Genomic DNA, 22312 nt, shown 5'->3' with positions numbered 1-22312 from the left:
CTTTTCTGCATTTTTCTTGATATTTGACATTTAGATAGTACATGTGGTTAACAGTAACAAATAATACCACATGGGACTGGAGAACCATTCTAAATTGTTGAACAATTGGTAGAAATATCTCAAATGTTTTAAATGTCTTTAGGCAACAGTATTCTTAGATTCTGTTCTTTTTGCCTTCCATCTCTTCTTATACCAGGAATACAGAGGAAAGTAAAAGATTCTTTCCCTGCCCAGGCTTTGCCAGAGTTAGCCAGCCAGCCTGTCTGTCTGTCTGTCTGTCTATCTATCTATCTATCTATCCATCTATCTATCTATCTACCTACTTACCTACCTATATCTCCATTAATAAGATTTATTTATTTTATGGCACGTGTCTGAGTGTTTTGGCAGAATGTATGCATGTGTACCACATGTGTGCCTGGTGCCCACAGAAGTCTGAAGGAGGTGTCAGATCCTTTGCAACTGGAGATACAGATGATTGTGAGCCATCATGTGGTACTGGAGGCCAATCCTGGGTCCTCTGTAAGAGCAACAAGTGCTCTTAGCCACCGGGCCACCTCTTCATCTCCTATTTATCCTACTTCTTATATACTGTCTTCTGGTTTACATCTGACACATTGGAGATGCTAGAATTCTTGTCCCAGGAGAGTTCATTGTTAAATGATCAATCATTCAGAACCACAGCCCTCAGAGACTGAGAACATCTCTTTCTAGACAGCCCTGCTGTCTGCATTCTGGGTGGTGCCCAGGACATTTCTGAGAGGAGAGCTCAGGATGTACATCTATTAGCTTCTTTCTGATGCTGTGGAGGAAGGGCATGTTTTCTTTCTACCATGCAGAGGCTGTAGTGGATCACAGTTAGGAGAACCTGTGGCTTAGTGGATGTGATTCTGGAGTTCTGGATTCCATTAGCCCAGGTGGGAAAAGGGACTGAACATGAAGAAAAGGAACCATGTCAAAGCAGATAACTGGAAATTAGAAAAGGCATGCCCTTCTGCATGCTTTCACCATGTACAGAGGTGCAGGGTAGGGGTGGGGGTGATAGGACAAGACTCTTCACTCTCTTTTCACGTAGAACTTGGCCTTTTCAGTTTTGTCATATTGTCAGCATTCTGAAAATTGTCCTCAATATAAAATCCTAATTATCTTTTTGGCATTGTAAAATCTATTTCTTATTGCTTTCACTGTCTTTTCCAACGGTGCATCTAACACCTCTGTTCATTTCCAACTTGTTGAAGCTTGAATCTCCTTTGTTGTGACTCGCGTTACCGTCTCGCCAGCAAGAACGACGCTGCACACACAGGATCCTTCTGCAGTAAAGCTTTAATGTGTCTTAAGAGGGAGAGCATAAGCTTATGGCAAGTAAAATGGAGACCCCAAACAGCGGAAACCCATCCCTTATATAGGAAACTGTTCTCCGCTTAGGATGTGTCAGTCCCTGATTGGCTGTTACTCATCAGGCGATATGATGCCACGGGAGAGGCAGAGCACAACAAGTGGAAAGTTCCTTCGCACATGTGCAGATTACTTGTTTACCAGTTTGGGACACAGGATGTCAGCGCCATCTTGTAATGGCGAATGTGAGTGCGGCCTCTCACACTTTGTGTTTCTCTCTTAGTTGGAGATAGCTTTGTTATGATGTGATTCTCCTAAAATATTTACCATCTTCCATGAGCTCTGCTTTCAGATGAATAGTCCCGTCCTGCCACATAGTGCTATTCTGCCTGTGTCGGGCAATGTCGGCACCGTTCATGTTGGCTCTTCCTCAAGAAGCATGGGCCAGTGCATGGAGGTAGATTGATGACCATAGCTCTGGGCAGGCTCAGCTTGTTCCTCTGACCTTGCCATTTGCGAATTAATGCAGGACAGAGATGCTTTCTGCCTCTTGCCAAATTCCTGCTCACTTTCCCAGTGTGATTTTGTAGTAGTGAGAACAATTGGGTTCCTTTGGTCTCCTGGCGATGAGCTCCTGTGGATGTTCATATGAGAGCTGTCAATGTCTCCTGTTAGCATGAGCACATAAAGGTGTCCACATGCACTTGTCCCCAGACTTGTGGGTCCACAGCACTCCCCTTTCTGAACTATTTCATCCTCAGCCCTTCTTCAGGATCCTGGATTTCCTCTGTGCTTCTCATTTTCAAGATCAGATGTATGCTTTTGAATTAGAGTATGCCTGCAAACACTATAAAATGGTCACCATTAAGGTGGAAGGGACCTTTATCTTAGTAAAAAAGCCATTTGACACAAGAGTGTGGTCACTTGAGGCCCTTGTGTTGGCTGGGTATTTCTTCCTGTCTCCTTTACCTAGATTTTTTTCTTTTAGAGATATTTCCCCTTTCTTAGTCAAAATTCCTCTGGGTGCCTTGTGAGCAGCTGTTTAATATTACCCATGCTGTTCTACTTTGCATTTCTCAGGCTTTTGTGAATATTTTAATAAATGGATGAAGGAATGAAAAGCAGCTTTAGGGCTTCTTTTTATTTATTTTTTCCTTTCTTGCTTTTTAAGTCAAAGAATCTGGCACATGAGAAGTTCCTGGCTCTCCAGTACATGTTTGTTTATTTATTTTTTTTTTTTTTGGCGCCACAGCACCAAGTCTGCACGATGAGCCAGATTTGTGTAAAGTACTTGGAAATGCTTATAGGGAGCTGACACCTTCTTCAGGGTCATGTCCCACGGTATACTGTCACACAGAGTGTGTGTGGAGCATCTCACACAAACCAGTGAACCTCTCTAAGCAGCAAAGGTTCAATGACTTTGAGCTTGTATTGCAAACTTTGTGAAGAAATAGTCATTGGGTGCAAGACTTGGCTTTTTAGCTATGGAGAGCGAAGATGGTATAAATTACTTTCAGAAGTCAGAAACCTGGACCGTTATGGCATACAGAGTGTATGAGAAGGTGGAAGTGAAAAGTCCAATGACTCCAAAGTACACACTGCACTTCTTTTTGCAATGCTCTTTGCAACACAGAATCAGGAGGTGCTGGAATGCTGGGATGCTGTGTGACAGTCATAGAAACTATGATGCTACCTTGCAAAGGTCTTAAGCAGCTCTCATTGTCTTTCCCACCCTCCCCCATTATCTAGCATGGTGGACACCTAACCAAAAGGGATTGGAGAGACAAAGAAATACCCATTTTCAGCTATGTAGCATTCACTTCACTCAGTCACTTGAGAGTATATGGTGATCACATGCTCAGATTGTGTCTGGCAGGTAGCCCTCTAGACAGAAATAGTGGTAGAAGTTTGCTTCAGGGCACAGAGTGTGGAAAGGATCTGACCAGTCACTTGCTTTGTTCTCTTTTTCTTATTAAAAAAAAAAAAAAAAAGAAAAAAGAAAAAGAAATTGAGACTGGTCAGGCAAGGATAGTATCACTGTCCAGCACTTTCATTTTGCTTTTTCAAATTCCTGTCTTGTTTCTGATAGTCTCCAGATACTTGTTATAGTATAATTTCTTCCTATTTCTGTTCTTTAAGTCTCATGGTTGCAGTGACCAATCCAGTCTTAGAGGTTGGCGATGTCCAACCCCAGCCCACTCCAAAGCCAGCTATAGTATGGTATGAAACTCTATCTCACCAGTAGGAAGGTTTTCCTGTATGATTCATGCTCAGGTACAGAGATTCCACATGTGAGGCTTGTCCTGCATACTCCTACACTATGGTAGGCCTGGTCCTGAGCAGGCCTGGTCTGATGCCAGATTTCATGCCTTCCCCATGGCCAGAACCCAGGGCAGCTTTGGTGCAGGTGGTCCATCATCTAGGTTAGTGCAGTTCCAACAGCTCAATGCATAGATGTTGGACAGGGAACAGGGTCTGTAAGGTGTTTCCTGGCACTGTGTTTCATGCTACAAGATAAAAATTTATTCTTCCTTTGAGGAGAGATCATCTCTCTTCATGCATTTTGGAGTTAGGGGAAGGTAACAGGGACATCTCTTTCCTTTCTGCCTTCTGTGTGTTTTTCTTTTTGTTTGTCTTTTATTTTATTTCCTCAGCTCCTGTGGAGTTAGTTTTGCTGCTTGAAGAGATGTTGACTTGGTGTGTCTACATCAAGATCCTAGAGGCTCCTCCTCAGCCCAACTAGCTTCTGTCCTCCTCACTTATGCTTTAAATATTCTACCGGGGGGGCGGCTGGAGAGATGGCTCAGCGGTTAAGAGCACCGTCTGCTCTTCCAGAGGTTCTGAGTTCAATTCCCAGCAACCACATGGTGGCTCACAACCATCTATAAGGAGATCTGGTTCCCTCTTCTGATGTGCAGGTGTACATGCAGGCAGAACACTGTGTATGTAATAAATAAATAAATCTTTAAAAAATAATTAAAAAAATATTCTACCGGGTTAAGTTTTTGATTACCTGTCACTCTTATTATGGATTACTATATATTCTCAAATTATTTTTAAAATGGGGAAAGAGTCAAGGGAGAAATAAACACACCTATTTAAAACTTCTATTTCTCTGTGTCATACATTCTACTTTGTTTTGATTATAGAAAGTTTCTATCTTCTTAATTTAACAGACAGTTTTGCTAGGTATCATAGTCTGGATTGATAGTTGTGGTATTTCAAAATCTAGAATACATCTTTCCAGGCCCTGGTGGCTTTAAAGTGACTTGAGTTTTCTCTTTTGTAGTTTTCAATGTTTATGTCATGTATTTAAGATTTTAGCTATAATAAATCATGTAGAATTTCTTTTCTGGTCCTGCTTTTGTTTTTGTTTTTGTTTTATAGGCCTCTTGTACTTGGATTGGCATCTCTTTCTTTAGATTTGGGGAATTTTCTGATATGATCTTATTGAAAATGTCTCTATGCTTTTTTTATGGCAATATTATTTTTCTATGTTCATTATTCAAATGTTAAGTCTTCTCGTGGTGTGCCAAAGCTCTCACATGTTCTGTTTATATATACATATGTATTATATGATATGTTGATACACATCTATCTATCTATCTATCTATCCATCTATCTATCTATCTATCTATCTATCTCATTGTCTTTTACACATAGTTCAAGTCCTCTATTTGTTATTCAGTCTTGACTCTGTTTTCCATATGATCCACTCTGTTGGCTAGACTTTCCACTGAGGTTTTATTTGGAATAAATACTGAGTTTTCTATTTTCTATTTTTTAAATATATTTTATTAATTTATTCATTTAAATCACAATTGTTTTTTATTTTTAATTTTATTTTATTAATTTATTCTTATTACATCTCAATAGTTATCCCATCCCTTGTATCCTCCCATTCCTCTCTCCCTCCCATTTTCCCCTTACTCCCCTCCCTTATGACTGTGACTGAGGGGGACTTCCTCCCCCTTTATATGCTCGTAGGGTTTCAAGTCTCTTCTTGGTAGCCTGCTATCCTTCCTCTGAGTGCCACCAGGTCTCCCCATCCAGGGGACGTGGTCAAATATGGGGCACCAGAGTTTGTGTGAAAGTCAGACCCTACTCTCCACTGAACTGTGGAGAATGTCCTGTCCATTGGCTAGATCTGGGTAGGGATTTGAAGTTTACAGCAGGTATTGTCCTTGGCTGGAGGCATAGTTTGAGTGGACCCCTGGGCCCAAATTTGCCTATTATAATGTTCTTCTTGTAGGTTTCTTTAAATCTTAATTGTTATGCCATCCCTTGTATCCTCCCATTCCTCTTTTCCTCCCATTTCCCCCTTACTCCCTTCCCTTATGACTGTGACTGAGGGGGTCCTCTGCCTCCTGTATATGCTCATAGGGTATCAAGTCTCTTCTTGGTAGCCTGCTATCCTTCCTCTGAGTGCCACCAGGCCTCCCCATCCAGGGGACGTGGTCAAATATGGGGCACCAGAGTTCGTGTGAAAGTCAGACCCCACTCTCCACTCGACTGTGAAGAATGTCCTGTCCATTGGGTAGATCTGGGTAGGGGTTCTAAGTTTACTGCACATATTTTCCTTGGCTGGTGCCATAGTTTGAGCAGGACACCTGGGCCCAGATTTGCCCGTCATAATGTTCTTCTTGTAGGTTTCTAGGATCCTCTGGCTCCTTCTATTTCCCCATTCTCCCTTGCTTCTCTCACCTAGAATCCCAATAAAATGTCCTCCCCTCTGTCCCACTTTCCTGATAAGTGAAGACATTCATGGGACATGCCCCTTGGGCTAGTGTCCAGATAGGAAATTCCTCTAAAATTGGGAACAAGGCAAGGCTGCCCACTCTCTCCATATCTCTTTATTATGGTACTTGAAGTTCTAGCCAGAGCAATAAGACAACAAAAGGAGATCAAGGGGCTCCAAATGGGAAAAGAGGAAGTCAAATTATCCCTATTTGCAGTTGATATGATAGTGTACATAAGTGACCACAAAAATTCCACCAGAGAACTCCTACAGCTGATAAACACCTTTAGCAATTGGCTTGATACAAAATTAATTCAAAAAAGTCAGTAGCCTTCCTATTTTTTTTCTAACATTATTTCAGTTTGATTTGTGAAAGAGTTTTGCAGTGAAAGAGTATCTTAGTGATTGGAGGGCCAAGGAATGTCACAAAGTCACACCATGCAACGGACCTCATGTAAGAGATTTATTGGGAAGTGGAGGACACACAAATGTGCCTCTGAGCAGGGATGGAAGAGAGAGAGAGAGAGAGAGAGAGAGAGAGAGAGAGAGAGAGAGAGAGAGAGAGAGAGAGAGAGAGAGAGAGAGAGAGAGAGAGAGAGAGAGAGAGAGAAGGCCATGATGGTGGGCTTTATAGGGCTTGTAGAGCATGTGCACAGGAAAAATGTGTAACCATGGTGACAGTGGAAACATGTCAAGTTGGCTGTTGATGATGGGGCATTGGCACTGAGTTATTGAAGGCAGGAAGGAACCTGGTTCCAGAATGTGGGCGGTTCTTAGTTGACTAACAACTTCTCTTTAGAAATTCTCTTTATTGAATTCTATTTTCATATCTTGGATCATCTTCTGCATATCATTCAGCTCTTTATTTTTGTGTTCTTGAGTTATCTTCATATCCTCTGAGTTTCAATAGAGTTGCAACAATTATTTTTGAAGTCTTTATTTTTCTTTCTGAAACATCTTCCAGGTTGTTCTCAATGGTATTCAATGCTATGGGGTTAGTAATTTATTTTTGGAGGAGAAGGATCTTATCTTGATTTTTCAAGTTACTTTTTTTTCCTGTGCTAGGACTTGCACAGCTGAATTACTTTGTTACTTGTGTCCATTTTTCTAAAAGCACATTTGTTTCTTTGTATATGTGTGCAATGTTCAGAAGAGGATTACATTGTGAGAATGTTGAGACATTTTTTTCTTAGGTGGAACTTGTATTGAGGGCTATCGATTCTAACTTCTTCAGAGGGTCCAACACTATGTGTGCTAATAGTTACACTCCTTTTCTATCCCCTACCTTCTGCTGTGTCTGTCTGTCTTCTATTGCTGTGGCAAGCGACTCTTATAAAGGAAAACTTTTAATTGGGTCCAGCTTACAGTTTCAGAGGTTTAGTCCCATTATCATAATGGTGGGAAACATAATAGCATGCAGGCAGACATGGTTCTGGAGAAGGAGCTGAGAGTTCTATATCTTGATCTGCAGGCAGCAGAAGGAGACTGTGAGCCGAAAGGAGCATAACTTGTGTATATCAGACATCAAAGCTCATTCTCACAGTGACACATATCCTATAACGAGGCCATATCTACTCCAACAAGGTCACACAAACATCCAAACATATGAGTCTGTGGGGGTCATTTCCTAGTCAAACCATCACATTCCACTTCCTTGTCCCTATAGGTTTATAGCCATACCATAATACAGACATTGGTTCAGTCCAACTTCAAAAGTCCCCATAGTCTATAAAGAGCCTCAAAATTGCTTGAAAGTCCAAAATTGAAAGTTTCTTCTGAGATTCATGCAATCTCTTAACTGGAATCTTCTGTAAAATCAAAATGAAAATGCAGAACACATACTTCCAACACACAGTGGCACAGGGTATACATTACCATCTCAGAAAGGAGCATAGTGAGGAAATACTGGGTTAAAGCAAGACTGAAAACCAGCTGGGCAAACTCTAAACTCTGCATCTTGATGTCCCATGTCAAAGTGCTTTTCAGGTCTCCAACTCCTATCATCTTTGTTGATTGCAGCATATTTCTCTCTCTTGGTCTGGTTCCACCCCCTGTTGGCAGCTCTTCTCGACAGGTACCCCAGAGCTCTGGCATCTCCAACATCTTGGGATTGCCAAGGCAATCCATGCTTCACCTTCACAGCTTAACACAATGGTTTTTCTAGGCTTCTATGCAGGAACACCCCTGACACACACTTTCCCTCAGTGGAGAGAGATTCCATAACCTCTTTCTTTGATCCTTGACTTTAAAGCCAAAACTATGTGGCCAAAACTGCCAAGTTCTGCTGCTTGCTGGGGCTTGAACATGGCCCCCATGTACCAGTACATCTTCATCAGCTTTATAATTTCCATTTCCTTCACTGCCCAAGCTTGGCTGTCCTGGACCATGCTCAGTAGACAAGACTGGGCTTGAACTCAGTGATCTGTTTGCCTCTGTCTCCTGAGTGCTGATATCAAAGGTGCATACCCCACCAGACCTGTACCTAAACAGATCTATAATTCCTTTTCACAGATGGAAGCTTGTTTGGGTGGAGCCTTGTCCTGAGGTCACCACTTCCTTTATTCCATTTATCATCAGGGCTTTCTTTAATCTCTTAGTTTTCTTGAACAGAGGATCTGGCTCTATTTTACTTTCTGGTGCCCCTTTTCTCCTTGAACTGTACATTTTGTATTTTTCCTTGCTCAGCTTGCTCCTTTTCATTACAGAGCTGAATAAGAGAGAACATTAATAACCACATGACAGAGTCAATACTAGCCTGTTTTGAGTTTTCCTCTGCCAAAGGAATTAATCCAAAAGTCTTTAGCCTCAGGCAGATTTTTAGGATAAAGGCAAAAATCAGCCACATTCTTAGCCAAATAGCACAAGATTGGTATCTAGGCCACATACAAATATTCTTCTCTCAAACCTCTTGATCCAGGCCCTCACAGTTCATATCACCCTCAGCCCTGCTCTCTTCCATGTTCCTACTAGTATGTCCCATTAAGCTCCACTTAAAGCATCCCACTGCTTTCATCATAATCCAAAGTTCGCAAATCCACAGTCCTCCAACCAAAGCACTTTGTAAGCCAGGCTTATCACAACAATACCCCAGCCCCTGCACTAACTTCTGTATTAGTTAGCTTTCTTATTGCCATGAAGGACTGAGACTATGACAACAACAACTTTATAAAGGAAAAAAAATTTAATTGGGACAGACTTAAAGTTAAAGAATTTTAGTCCATTATCATCATTGCAGGAAATATGGTAGCTTGCAGGCAGACATGGTGCTGGAGAGGTAGCTGAGAGTTATACATTTGGATCTGGAGGCAGCAGGAAGAGAAAGTGACACTGGCCTCGCCTGAGCATCTGAAACCTCAGAGCCCACCCCTCGTGACACACTTCCTCCAACAAGGCCATACCTCCTAATAAGTGCTATTCCCTATGGTCTAAGTATTCAAACATCAATCTATGGGAGCCATTCCTGTTTCATCCATCACACTCTCCAAGTCTGGTTCTTCTTCTCGAGTACAGTCTGGTCAACTACTAGTTGTGTGTGTGTGTGTGGGGGTGGTGGTGGGGGTAGGGGCAGTCGTGAGAAGTTGAATATGGTCAGGTGCATATGGAGTTGGGAGGGACAAGGCTGACCTCAGAGGAGCACTTGGATGGAGTGGGCACCCCATAAAGTAGGAAGGGGTGGGCCTAGTCTGAGGGGCGGGCATGGGAGGAACCAGGCAGTCTGGCAGTACTTGGAGGCCAAAGAGTATGCAGCTTTGAAAAGAGAGATTGTTATCACAGAGGAGACGGACTGCCTCAAGGGTGAAAAGGAGCAGGGACTGACTGACTGTTACCGGAAGAAGATCTCAGGGAATCTGGACATCTCTGGGGCTATGGAGACACAGGGCTGACGTGGTGAGGCAAGGAAGAGAGATCCTGGGTAGCCAATGGGATAGAAAAAATCCGCCCTACTTGGTACATGAGGCAAGTCTCCAAATGTTTGGGTGGGCTTTGAAATGAAAATGAACAAGCCCAGTTGGCCACATAAGAAAAGGAAGTCTCTGGGGAACTGAAAGGGTACATGTTTTCTTTGCCTTTCATTTTGTTTGTGGGTTTTTGGTTTTTTTGTGAGATGACCTGAGCATATGTCCTATCTAGTTGATTGTAAGTCTGATAATGAGATTATGTCCCGCTGCTGCTGAATACAAGGTTTTGCTATTGCCCAAACTTGGTTGATTTCAAATCAGACACAGTTATAATATCAGCCCTTCAGATGTTTTGCATTGCTCTTTGATTGGAGAGATTGGGATGATTCTAATTCAGTGGCAACCCCAAAGCAAAGATAGCTCCCAACTGCATCTGAGCATAGAGAGGTGACACAGGTTCTGGGGAAGACTCCCTGATAGACAACCTGAGTGTGACTCCTGGCTGGGCTGGATCTTGGAGGGACAGTATGGGAGATATGTCAGGTTGGTTCACTTGGCTGGTACATACGTGGGTGAGACTAAATCTGTGTCTGGGTGTGTGATGGTAGTGCAGGAAGGTTCTGGGGAACACACCTGTTTGTGTCATACTTGGTTGAGACTCAAGATGGTTCTTAGCAGAGTTTTGGATGACTCACCCAGCTGACATTCCTCTACAATTCTGGAAGGGCTTGGAGTGTGTAGGTAGCATTCTCAGGGGTTCTTGGCAGTTTACCAAGCTTTTCTGCTTTCTGGTATTACTCTGGATGGGACTAAGTAGAGGTCTAGAGTTCTCACATTTTGTTTTTTGTAAGTGTGTTACTGTAACAAGTTTTACTGATTTTAATGTAGATATAGACTTATATTTTTAGAATATATCTCACCTAGTATGTTACTTTTCTTTAAAATGTGATTTTGATTTATTAAAATATTTATGTTTATGAGGAATGTTTGATCTTCAGGTTTATTTTATCTTTACTTTTTTTATAGTTTTATTTGGGCATCATAGTTGGTGACATCAAAGAAATATCTTACCCTGCTTTAATATTGTCAAACAATAGGTTTAGAGTTGGCATTTTGTTCTTTAAATTCCTGATAAAATTTTTTAGTGAAGACTGCATTTCTTTGCAACATTCTCTTTCTCACATTCTGAATGCTTAAACCAATGTAGCTTTATTCCTGGTTATTCTTTATGCAGGAATGAACCTGCTGGCTCATTGCATTTTTTGGTCATTTATTATATTTCCCAGTAACATATATATATATATAATATATATATATATATATATATATATATATATATATATATATTATATATATATATTATATTAAACACTGTAAGATCATACAATATGTCTGGAGTACCTGACAGCATCTCATACTTCCAAATAACTAAGTATGGCTATATTGGAAAATTACCTTCTGCAAAGATGTGACAGCTATGACAGGTGACAACAAACAAGCCTGGAAACATAGAAAATGAGCTAGAGAACCACAGAGAAGATTTTAAGCACTACTGTGTTATCTTTAAGAATATTTTATCTAAGAGGTGAACAGGCATGGTCTTCAAATAAGTTAATGCTCTTCAGAAGGGACTAAAGTGGGGCAAGTCCAATGATTTCTTTTGCTTTCTGTCATTCTGAGAACTTGTCAGTATACAATGATACTATCTGTATTGTTTTCTCTGACCTACAGACCACAGGTGATACTAAAGTCCTATTAATCAATAAGATAATAAAAAAATAGGTCTTATTCCAGCACTCAGGGAGGCTGAGGCAGGCAGATCTCTGTGAGTTCAAGGCTAGCCTGCTCTACAAAGTGAGTCCAGTACAGCTAAAGCTACGCAAAGAAATGCTGACTTGAAAAACAACAACAATAACAACAACAACAACAACAATTATATCTTGTAGTCACAATAAGAATGTGATCAGAGACAAAGAGCTAAGGAAGATGGTGCTGATGAGGATTACATGTTGATTGTATGGCATAATGTAGTGCAGCCTAGAGGAAGGGACCAATGCAGAGGTGTGGCTGAGAATGGCCAGTGGAACAGGACAAATGACAGCATTGATATGGCCTACAGCCCCCAAGGGCAAGGGGGGCAAGTCTGAGATATAAACAAACAAATTTAGGGAAATAATTACTAGGTTTGGCAAGAATGGTGAATATGGTGATTTTGTGCAGTCTCAGGGCCACTATAGAGGAGCATGGTTGGGAAGAGTAAAGGACAGAAGCAGTGAGCTCTGTTTTAAGAACACAGCTCTAGGCAGCTTTGGGGGCATCCTCTACCATGAATAGCACAGAACCCACAGGTACTTGGCGTGCTATAGTGGTGACCATGGTCGTAGTCTTAGAACTTAGGTTAGTTTCTTCTACCCATTTGATTGAGCAAATGAGGGATGAAGAAGAGAAGGGACAAGAGGTTCTCGTACCTGGAAATAATATGAACTATTGAGGCACATAATACGGCCCTCTGCAAGAAAGCCTGTTACTTCTAATAATTTGAGTTAGAGGGAGCAAGGGAAAATATGACAATTTTTAATCTAATGCTTACCTTTAGTAGATAATTGGTTTACTTTTAACTTTTTAAATAGTGGTTTTTCTGAGGAGAAACATGATATTTTCTGAAACAAACATTGCCACACATTAGGCTTGTGGGTAATTTGTCATCTTCATTATCTCACAGTTGGTGCCAAACTGAAACCACATCTCATGGAAGATGAGAACATTTAGGACAAAATGGTAGCAGTGTTTTCATTTTCTTCAAAGGTCTGCTGCCTTCAACATAATTTATTTTTTCTTTTTTAGTAGTGATGAGATTCCATAAAGATTTGTTTCTAGTGAATTTTAGTGTCAGATAATGGAAAAATTGAACTCCTATTGTGTGCTCATCTCTTTTTTTCAAAGAAAAGAGAATTTAAGGAAGAAACTTATTTCCCCCCATTTTCTTGTGTCTTGTATGTGTATGTCTGACACCAAGTGGGGGTTACAAGATGCCGTTAGAGATAACACCCAGAGAGTTTACAGCCACCCTTGGTCAGTAGGCAGGTTGTTCCTGAGTCCCAGCAGACAACCTTTCATCTTTTCTTTCAACAGGAGAGCGGTATGATGTTTTAATTGCGAATCTCCATTCTACATAATATTACAAGCACAGACTTTCTTCTTGCAGGATCAACAAACATCACTTCTTTGCTTTTGGAACCACAGCATTTTTGATCCTATTTATCTCAAGTTCTTGTGTAATTTTCACTTCTCATATTGCAAGCTTCAGTTTTTTTGAGGCGACTCTTGTTGTTTTATTAAATTGTTCTGGTGTATTTTTCCTGAAAACCATCTTGTTGGTATGCTTTCCTGTTAGCATATCTTAAGTATCTGTCTTACTTTGTTTTTCCACATTCTAAGTGTAAATATTGCTCTTAATGAATAATGTGTTTCTATTAAATCCGTGCTTGAAGAAGACTTTTTTTTTTACACCATTGCAAACAAATATATAGATCCACATTAATTAGTTAAAAACATGGTAAATAAAAGTGTGTGTAAATACCAACATGGACTGGGGAGATGGCTCAGCACGCAAGACATTTGAGCCACAAGTGTGATGACCTGAGTTTGAACTCTAGATCCCAGGATAAAAAGAGAGAATCAATACCCCACAATGTTCCTGTAACCTCCACATACACTGTGACACACACACACACACACACACACACACACACACACAGAGAGAGAGAGAGAGAGAGAGAGAGAGAGAGAGAGAGAGAGAGAGAGAGAGAGACAGAGACAGAGACAGAGACAGAGACAGAGACAGAGACAGAGACAGAGAGACAGAGACAGAGACAGACAGACAGAGACGGAGACAGAGAGAGACAGAGAGGCAAAGAAAGAGAGAGAGAAACAGTTTTGAAACCTTGCAAATCAAAAGCTGGGTGTGGTGGCATACACCTTTAATCCCAGCACTTTGGAGGCAGAGGCAGGCATATCTCTGAGTTTTGGGCTGGCCTGTCTACAAATTAAGTTTAAGGGCAGCCGGGACTACATAAAGAAAACCTGTCTCAATAAACACAACAAAAACAAATTAGTAGATATACTTTACTTTAAATTTTTGTTAAAATCATGTTTATTTGGGCTGGAGAGATCACTTGGTAGCTAAGAACACTGGCTACTTTTCTGGAGGACCCAGGTGTGATTGCAGCACTCACGTGGCAGCTCACAACCATCTATCCTTCTAGTCCCAGGGTATCCAAATCCTTCTCTTTTGCCTGTGTGGGCACCAGGCATACAAGTGGTGCACAGACATAGATGTAGGCAAAATACACACAAATATGAAGTACATTGAAAATTAAATTTACTTAACTAATAAAGATTGTACATTAGTGGAATACATGTCTTGCAATGCTACAACGCACAGATACATCACGTAAAGTCTAAATCAGGTCAAATTTACCTGTGTCTTCAAACTTGCATCATTTCTTTTATGGTGAAAACTTGTAAAAAAAAAAAAAAAACCTTTTCTCTGGATTTTTGGGTGTAATAGTTCTGCCTACTTGGTATTGAAGTAATGGTCAACGGAAATAAAAAGAAAACCAGAAGACCTATGAAGCCACTGCCTCAAAAGAATAATAGACATTGGGTTCTTATGGAATGCAAAATATTTCTTGCTACTTAAGTACCCAAAATGTTGAGATAACCTATCAATCACCACTAAGAAAAAAAGTAAAATAATTTAAACTAGATAAGAAGTTCTTGTATATCCTCTTTGCCAACTCAAGTGTCCTTTTGCCTCCATTGTATTCTTCTTCATTACCTAAATATTAGCCTCTCTTGGTCTCCTTCAAACACAGACACACACACACACACACACACACACACACACACACACACACACACAGACACGCGTGCGCGTGCGCACGCACACACACACACACACCCCACAAACTAAGATATGGGGCCTGGAGAGATGGCTCAGAGGTTAAGAGCACTGGCTGCTCTTCCAAAGGTCCTGAGTTCAATTCCCAGCAACCACCTGATGGCTCACAACCATTCATAATGGGATCTGGTGCTCTCTTCTGGCATTTAGGTGTACATGCAGACAGGACACTGTATGCATAATAAATAAATAAATAAATATTTAAAAAATAAACTAAGATATGAGGAAGAATATGTATTTATGCCTTTTTTCTTTCTGAGTTACGTTTGAGTCCATCCATTTTCCTGAAAATTTCCTTACAGTGTAACAATATCTGATTTTGTTTGTATACCACATTTTTATTATATGTTCATATGTTGTTGGAAATCTTCCTCTAGAAGTTTCATTGTTTTAGATTTTAAATTAAGTCCTTTGAGCCACTTTGACTGGATTTAAGCCACGAAGTTAGTCCTTACAGATGTTACTCTCTGGATTTGTGGGTTTCTCATTTAACTTATTTCTCTACTATGCCCTTTTAGTGAATGGAAGATACCTACAACAGGTTTTTCTTGCTACTGTAAATAAAACAACATAGATGTGAAAATATCACTGTGGTAGGATATGAAGTCTTGGGGAGGGGGATGCCCAGAAGTAGTACAGGTGGATCATTGAAGTCCTAATTTTAAATATTTGAGGATCCTGCAAACTGATTTCCATAATGGCCGTATTGATTTGTACTCCCATCAGCGGTATAAGCAAGTTGGGCATTCCCCACATCCCCTGTATTTGTTGTCAGATTTCATAATGATAGCCATTCTGAGTGGGGCCATTGGTGTCTCAAAGTAATGTTACGTTGTACTCCCTGGAGGATGAGGGATGCTGAGCAGTTCATAAACACACTATAGGCCCTGTATTTCTTCTCTTGAAAACTGTCTGTTCCTTTCATTAGCCCATGTGCTATTGTCCCTAAGTGTTTTCATGGTATTTAATATTTGCAGGTTTTTTTGTAAATTCTGGATGTTAGCCCCTGTCTGAAGTATAGCTGTTAAACATATTTTTTTTTCCTGTGGACTCTACATTTTGAAGAAGGTTTCTTTGGCTGTAGAAACTTTTATTTAATATTAATATAGTTCTATCTGTTGATCCTTGTGCTCCTACAATTCTATTCAGAAAGTTCTTGTCTACCAAAATATCTTGAAGAGTATTTCCTATGTTTTCCTCTAGAAGTTTTATTGTTTAAGATTTTAAATTAAGTTCTTTGCTCCACTTTGACTGGATTTAAGCCAAGTTACTTCTTGCAGATGTTACCCTCTGGATTTGTGAGTTTCTCATTTAACTTGCTTTTCTACTATGCCCTTTTAGTGAATGGAAGATACCTACAAGCTTTATAGGACTCTGGTTCACCTCTGACAGTACCAGCATAGGCAGGACTCTGTGCTTCATGTTGCAGAGTAGCATATGTCATACTATGTCTATTTTTCTCATTTTTGAGGTGTCTAAGGTTGTTGAGATTGCAGGTATTATAACCATGGGGTTCCCAAACCATCAAATAGAGTCCAGTCCTCTCTGAAGCCCTTTCTGTCAGAGAATCCTGAAAAGAAACCTTACAGAGTTTGCAGATGTCTCAGTACCAAGTAGACTTCCAGTACAAGGTGAAGTGTTAGCCTGTGTAACGTTCTTTACCATACTACTGATTACCGAGTTACTGTGGGTACACATCCTCTCAAACTCACTTCAGCAGTAATACAAGTCAAAACCACATCTTATATACTTAACCTACCAAACATTAGCACTCAGCCTATCCTACCTTTAATGGTCTTATGACATGGTAGCCTACAGTTAGGCAAATGCATTTAATAAAATCCCTATTATAATAAATTACTGAGTATATCATATAAGTCAATGACTATAATACTAAAAGTGAAACTCAGAAAAACTGTAGAAGTAGTCATCATTGACTTGTGCAATTGAGGCACTCTGGGCTTGACCAACATTGCATGGACCACACTCAGCATTGACAGCATTGTGCTCCTCTTGCTGGCCTGGGAAAAGACCGGAATGTAAAGTGCTCTTTTTGTTGAATTCATACTGCCTTTGCTTAGCTGTAAAGTCAAATCATAAGTCAGGGACCATCTGTCTATTCCAGCTTGAAAACATCTATTTGCTTATATGATTGGTGTTGTTTCTCAGTAGATTGTGATGTTGGAAGAAAACACTTTGCCAGTGTCTAGACAGATACTCAATAAAAAACTAAATGCAATGCAGATTGAATGTCTTTGAAGGCCACTGAGAGTAGCCTCCAGGACTTGAAAGAATTGAAGAACATTTGCTGTTGTAAGGATTCCAAGGATTTCAACTTAGCTTGAAGATAGTCAGCAACGTCTATCTTTTCTTCTCACCTCTGATGGACAGCTTGGTTCTCTCCGATATTTTCCATGGCCAGAGGTCATGGCAAACAGCAGCTGAGGGTTGTACCTATTTAGCGTCAAGGCACTGATTGGCCTGACTAGAGTCATGTGCTCATCTCTAGGGAAGCTATTGTCTTCCAGGGTACTCCTCGGCCTTTTGTAGGCTATCTTTTATTCCTGTGTTTGTGCGAGGCAGTGATGGGGGTCCCACCTTTATAGGTGATTAGGATACATGTGAGTCTGTTCCCCTTAGAAAGATGGAGAGCTGCTCTCTTAAAAAATGTTCCTGCTTTCTTTCTTTATAAAATAGCACGCCAGTTCAACGTTTATATCACCAGTACCCAACACTGCACTTTTAGATAGCAGATGCCTAACAAAACACTGTAGCTACATCAGTGTAATGAATTGCTTGCTTCCCTGTGATTCATCTGGTTTTTAGTAGGAATTTATTTTGACAGAACATAGTCCGTAAAGTCACGCTGACTTTTACTGGCTGTGTGGGTTATCCAGACCTTGTAACAGTCTCCTTATAATTGCTGTATTTTTACTTAAAACAAAACAAAACAAAACAAAATCTTTTCCTGGCCATTTCAAAATTTATAAATAATAGATAAACTTCCAGAATAGCATAAGAATTTCTCTAAAAATGATGATCTGTCAGTACCTCCGGATGACAGTCCATCTCCTTGTGTTCCCAGTGCTGGGTCCTGCCCTTCTGGCTATGACCCTTGGCCATCTTCTGTGTTTAAGCATAAGGGACAGTGCATATGAAGACCAAGTGAAGAAAAAAAGTGATTTTTCTCAAATTAATAGATACCTGTTTTTCCTGGAATAATAAGTTTCCATTACCGGTTTCTGAAATAGTATATAATTGATCACAGACCAGTATTTCAACTCTCCAATTAATGGATTCAAGTTTGCCCCCAGTTTATCAAGTGAGAAAAGTTTATCTGCCAACAGACTTACCCTGGTCACTCCAGGAGAGAGGCAGATGTTTCTTTCTCTGTCCTGACTCATACCTATGACAACTTGCAGCTATGAATTTTACTCTGTTGGAAGGTGGCAGGTGTGCTGCTTAATATGCACTAAACCCATTTGTTGCTATGAACTCATTGACATAGGTTAAAATTGTGTGACTCTTTGGGCAGAACTGGAGCTTCCTAACAATGGTAAAAATATGTTACTTTTCATTTCCTAAGTTCATCTCTCTAAACAAGGTGTGACTTTTTGCTATTCCTAAATATAAGAATGAAACTTTTATATAAAATTTAGACCCATCTGTATAGAATAATTGTTCCTTTAGTTTTAAAGAACTCTTTTATATATGTGTGTGTATATATATATAATTATCTTTTTAAAAACATTAGTAAATACTTGAATATCTTTAGCATTTTATTCTCTTAATCATTTTTGACACATGTCATCTAAGAGAATTTCACATTTAAAGGGTAATGAGGTGTTGGATTTATTGTACCCTTCTTTCCCATCATGGCAAACACTCATCAAGTCGATAATGAAATCTGCAGCAGTATCATGGTGTTTGATGACTTTAGAGGCAGGAGAATTTGGAAGTCTACACTCAGTTCATTTAACTTGTGCCTGAGCCATCTGCTTATCCGCATTACTCAGCCAGCCAGCCTGTTTCTTTCTCCTAGAGTCTACAGCAATGATTAACCTGGTTGAAGATTGCTGGCAGCCTTAATTCACGTCCCCAAACTTCCAGAGCCTCCGGAATTCTCTGGAGCTTGGCGGTGTATCTGGAAAGGCAAAGAGAGTCTTGTGGCCTGGAGGTGCATTGACACGGAGTTCAGTTGCTGAACTATTGAGAAGCATGGGCTTGTGGTTCTAGGCTCATAAGATAAGGAGTCGAGTCACCATATAAAATGCAGAGGACAAGGAAAGGGCATTCCGGTCTTGCCATCTGAATCTCTTAAGAGGTAATTCAGCTTTACCAAGTGTATAATTTGTTCATAAACTCCACGTCACTTTGAGAACAAGGCAGGCAGTTCCCTTCATTTTGACTCTTGTCAGTGGCAAACTGGATCTGCAAGTTTGATTCTTTTGGAGTCAGTGTTTGGTAGCATGTCCTGGGGGTATTATTCTCTTTAGATATATGATATTGCCAAGACAGCAGTGGCAATTCAACCTGAATTTTCTCTGAGTGGTCACAGTATGTCTGGGGTTATGTTCGTAAAGGGATAGGAGTCAGGGGCCTGATTGCTCATTCGTGTTATGTTTGTACAGGGATATATGTCAGGGGCCTGCTTTCTCATTCTTTATCATAAGTGCTGTTTTAACTATCCTTTGAACTTTGGGCTACATAGCTGCCAGGTCCCCCAGACAGCAGGAAGTGTCAAAGTGAAAACTGAAGGTGGAGAGCAGGCAGGCCTGTGAATCAGAGAGGCAACGTGCTTCCTCACTGCTAGCAGCAGCCACACAACAGAGTCTCTCGTGCATTTGTCATCTCGGTGCTGACTGCTCTACCACAGTGCACACCCAATCACCTCTGGAGCACCAGCCGGACCCCATGGCAATCACTTGTGGCCTTGCCTACTACAGGCCAACAGCATTTCCAATGTGAGGCATTTGAGTTATTTCTTTATTAGCAACTGTGCAGAAGATGTTTTTATGAGGAAAGAAAAAAAGAAAAAGAAAAAGAAACAAAGGATGAGAAAAGTGTTTTTCTTTTTCTGTTTTTCTTTTCCTTTTGAGAAAGACAGGTCAGAGATTACTGTGTTCAGTAACCACAACACAGATGGTAGTTTTAGGATAAAAGCCAAGACATGTATCTTGGATGAAGACACAGCTTAGCTCTTATGTACCAATTGGTTGATTAAATGTCTTTCTTCCACACAATTTTCCTGAGCTGGCTCTTATTAAAATTGCGATGCTGGCCATGCTTGCGTTTGGCATCTCCCACCTTGCTCCTTTTAGTATCTTGTCTCTTTCTCCTCTTGACCACTCTCCCATGGCTGCTTCTCCCTTAGCCGGCTCTTTTTCACAAAGGTCTTAACCTCTCCCTCTGCTCAGCCCTGTGCCTAGTGCTAGCGAGTGCTTAGACAGACTGCAGGATTACTTCCTCTCTTATAAAGAAAGATCTAGGATTTACTAGGATTGAGACACCAAATGAGAAGCTTAAGAGTCGGATATTGTCATTTTTATCCCTTCTTGATGTACAACATCTATGCCCATGATTGGGTGTATAATAATATCTACGCCCATGATTGCGTGTATAATATCTACGCCCATGATTGGGTGTATAATATCTATGCCCATGATTGGGTGTATAATATCTACGCCCATGATTGGATGTATAATATCTATGCCCATGATTGAAAATCAGTCAAGGTAAATTTACTGTGCCCTCTTGTTTCTCAAAGCATGGTCCATCTCAATAGCACCACCCTAAAGCTTATCAGAAAGGCAGAGCCTAAGGCCCTATTCCAGGCCTCCTGAATTAGAACCTGCCTTTTACTAAAATCTCTGAGTTATTGTTGGTCACATGAAAGTGACAAGTAGCAATCTATTCTATATCTAGCTGTATCAAAAGTAGATGCTTTATTATCTCAGATGTAGAGCAAAAATGCAAAAATACCTGGGAATGGGTATAAGAAACAGAACACCACCCCTACAGAATTTTGTGTGTATGAAAAATCCTCTGGAAGAGTTATTAAACTATAGGCAATGAGTGCTGTGGCCTCAGAATTTCTGAGCCAGCAGGTCAGGGTGGAGCCTAAGAATGTTCATTTTTAAACAGGTCCCAAGTGATGCTGGTCCTGCTGCACGCTTTGAGAACCACAGGAATAGAGGGAAAGGGATAATGTAGAGGAAGCATCCTGCCTGTTTAGTAAGTTTCTTTGCTACTGAGAACCCTGTCAGACTGGTACACATTGAACAAGAGCTCATCAAATAATGCCTTTGTACTGGTCACATGGCTTCTGCAGAGCATCTTCTGCAGCTATCTAAATAAAGGATGGGCTTGATGCTGTGCATCAGTCGTTTCTGCCACTGTGTGCTTCTGTCTTTAAAGTGATGCATTGAGATCTAAGTCAAATCATTACTGGTAGTGGATCTCAGAGCTGGGTTATGGGAAGGAGCACATGCCATGATGGAAGCTGTGAAGCTGGGAAGTGTTTGGAGTAGTCAGGAAGTTTTGATTGTTTCCTCTTGAAGTTGGCCACTGTTATATCTGGGAAGAGGGGCTTCTAAAATTCTTACTCTGCCTGATGCTTGGAGACCTTCCTAGTCTGGCATTTTTTCAATGTGAGATGTCCTAGAAATAAAACTGAGAGGACTTCATGTATTCAGAATCCAGCCCCACTGATTTCACCTTCTGAATTTCTACAAAATGGAAAAGACATGCAGATCCCAGTGCACACAATGGCACATAGCTACTGCATTCTCTTCTTTTCCTGTGTGTCAAAGCATCAAAAAAACTTAATCTGTGTCCTAACGGCACTTGCTTGTGCTGCGCGGATAAATGGATCTGGTGTCAGGACCGATGGTAGATATGGATCGCTGGTGTCGAGGCTCATGCATGTTTAAATGCGTTCACCATGTCAACCTGAAACGTTACCAGCTCTCTTGTTTAGGAGATACTCCTTTAAAGAAAGGAGACCTGTAGGGTCAGGTTAAGCCTTCCAGAGTTGGTAGCAGTGGCTGAAGTGGATGGTGAAATGTCAGAGTAGACTGAGGGGAGGCCACTGTGTGTCCTGATCCAAATGACATTAAGATAACAAACAAGGAAAGAGATGAGAACCAGGAAGCAGGGAACAAAAGAGGGTCTGGTCATTCCATAATCTACAGGGATATAATATCCTTTAGGCTTTTCAGAACTGCCTTCCTGGTATATATGCCTTGTTTGGATTTCTTTCCCTTTTGATAAAATATTCAGTTCTGAAAGAGTTTCTCTGGAAGGCTTTGAAAAATTGAATAAAAATACCCCCTGGATCCTGGAAGAAATCATCTTAAAACATTGCAAAGCAGTGAG

The sequence above is a fragment of the Acomys russatus genome, chromosome 20 (genome assembly GCF_903995435.1).
Source record: "Acomys russatus chromosome 20, mAcoRus1.1, whole genome shotgun sequence".
NCBI lineage: Eukaryota > Metazoa > Chordata > Mammalia > Rodentia > Muridae > Acomys > Acomys russatus.
This window is presented reverse-complemented; position numbering follows the sequence as displayed.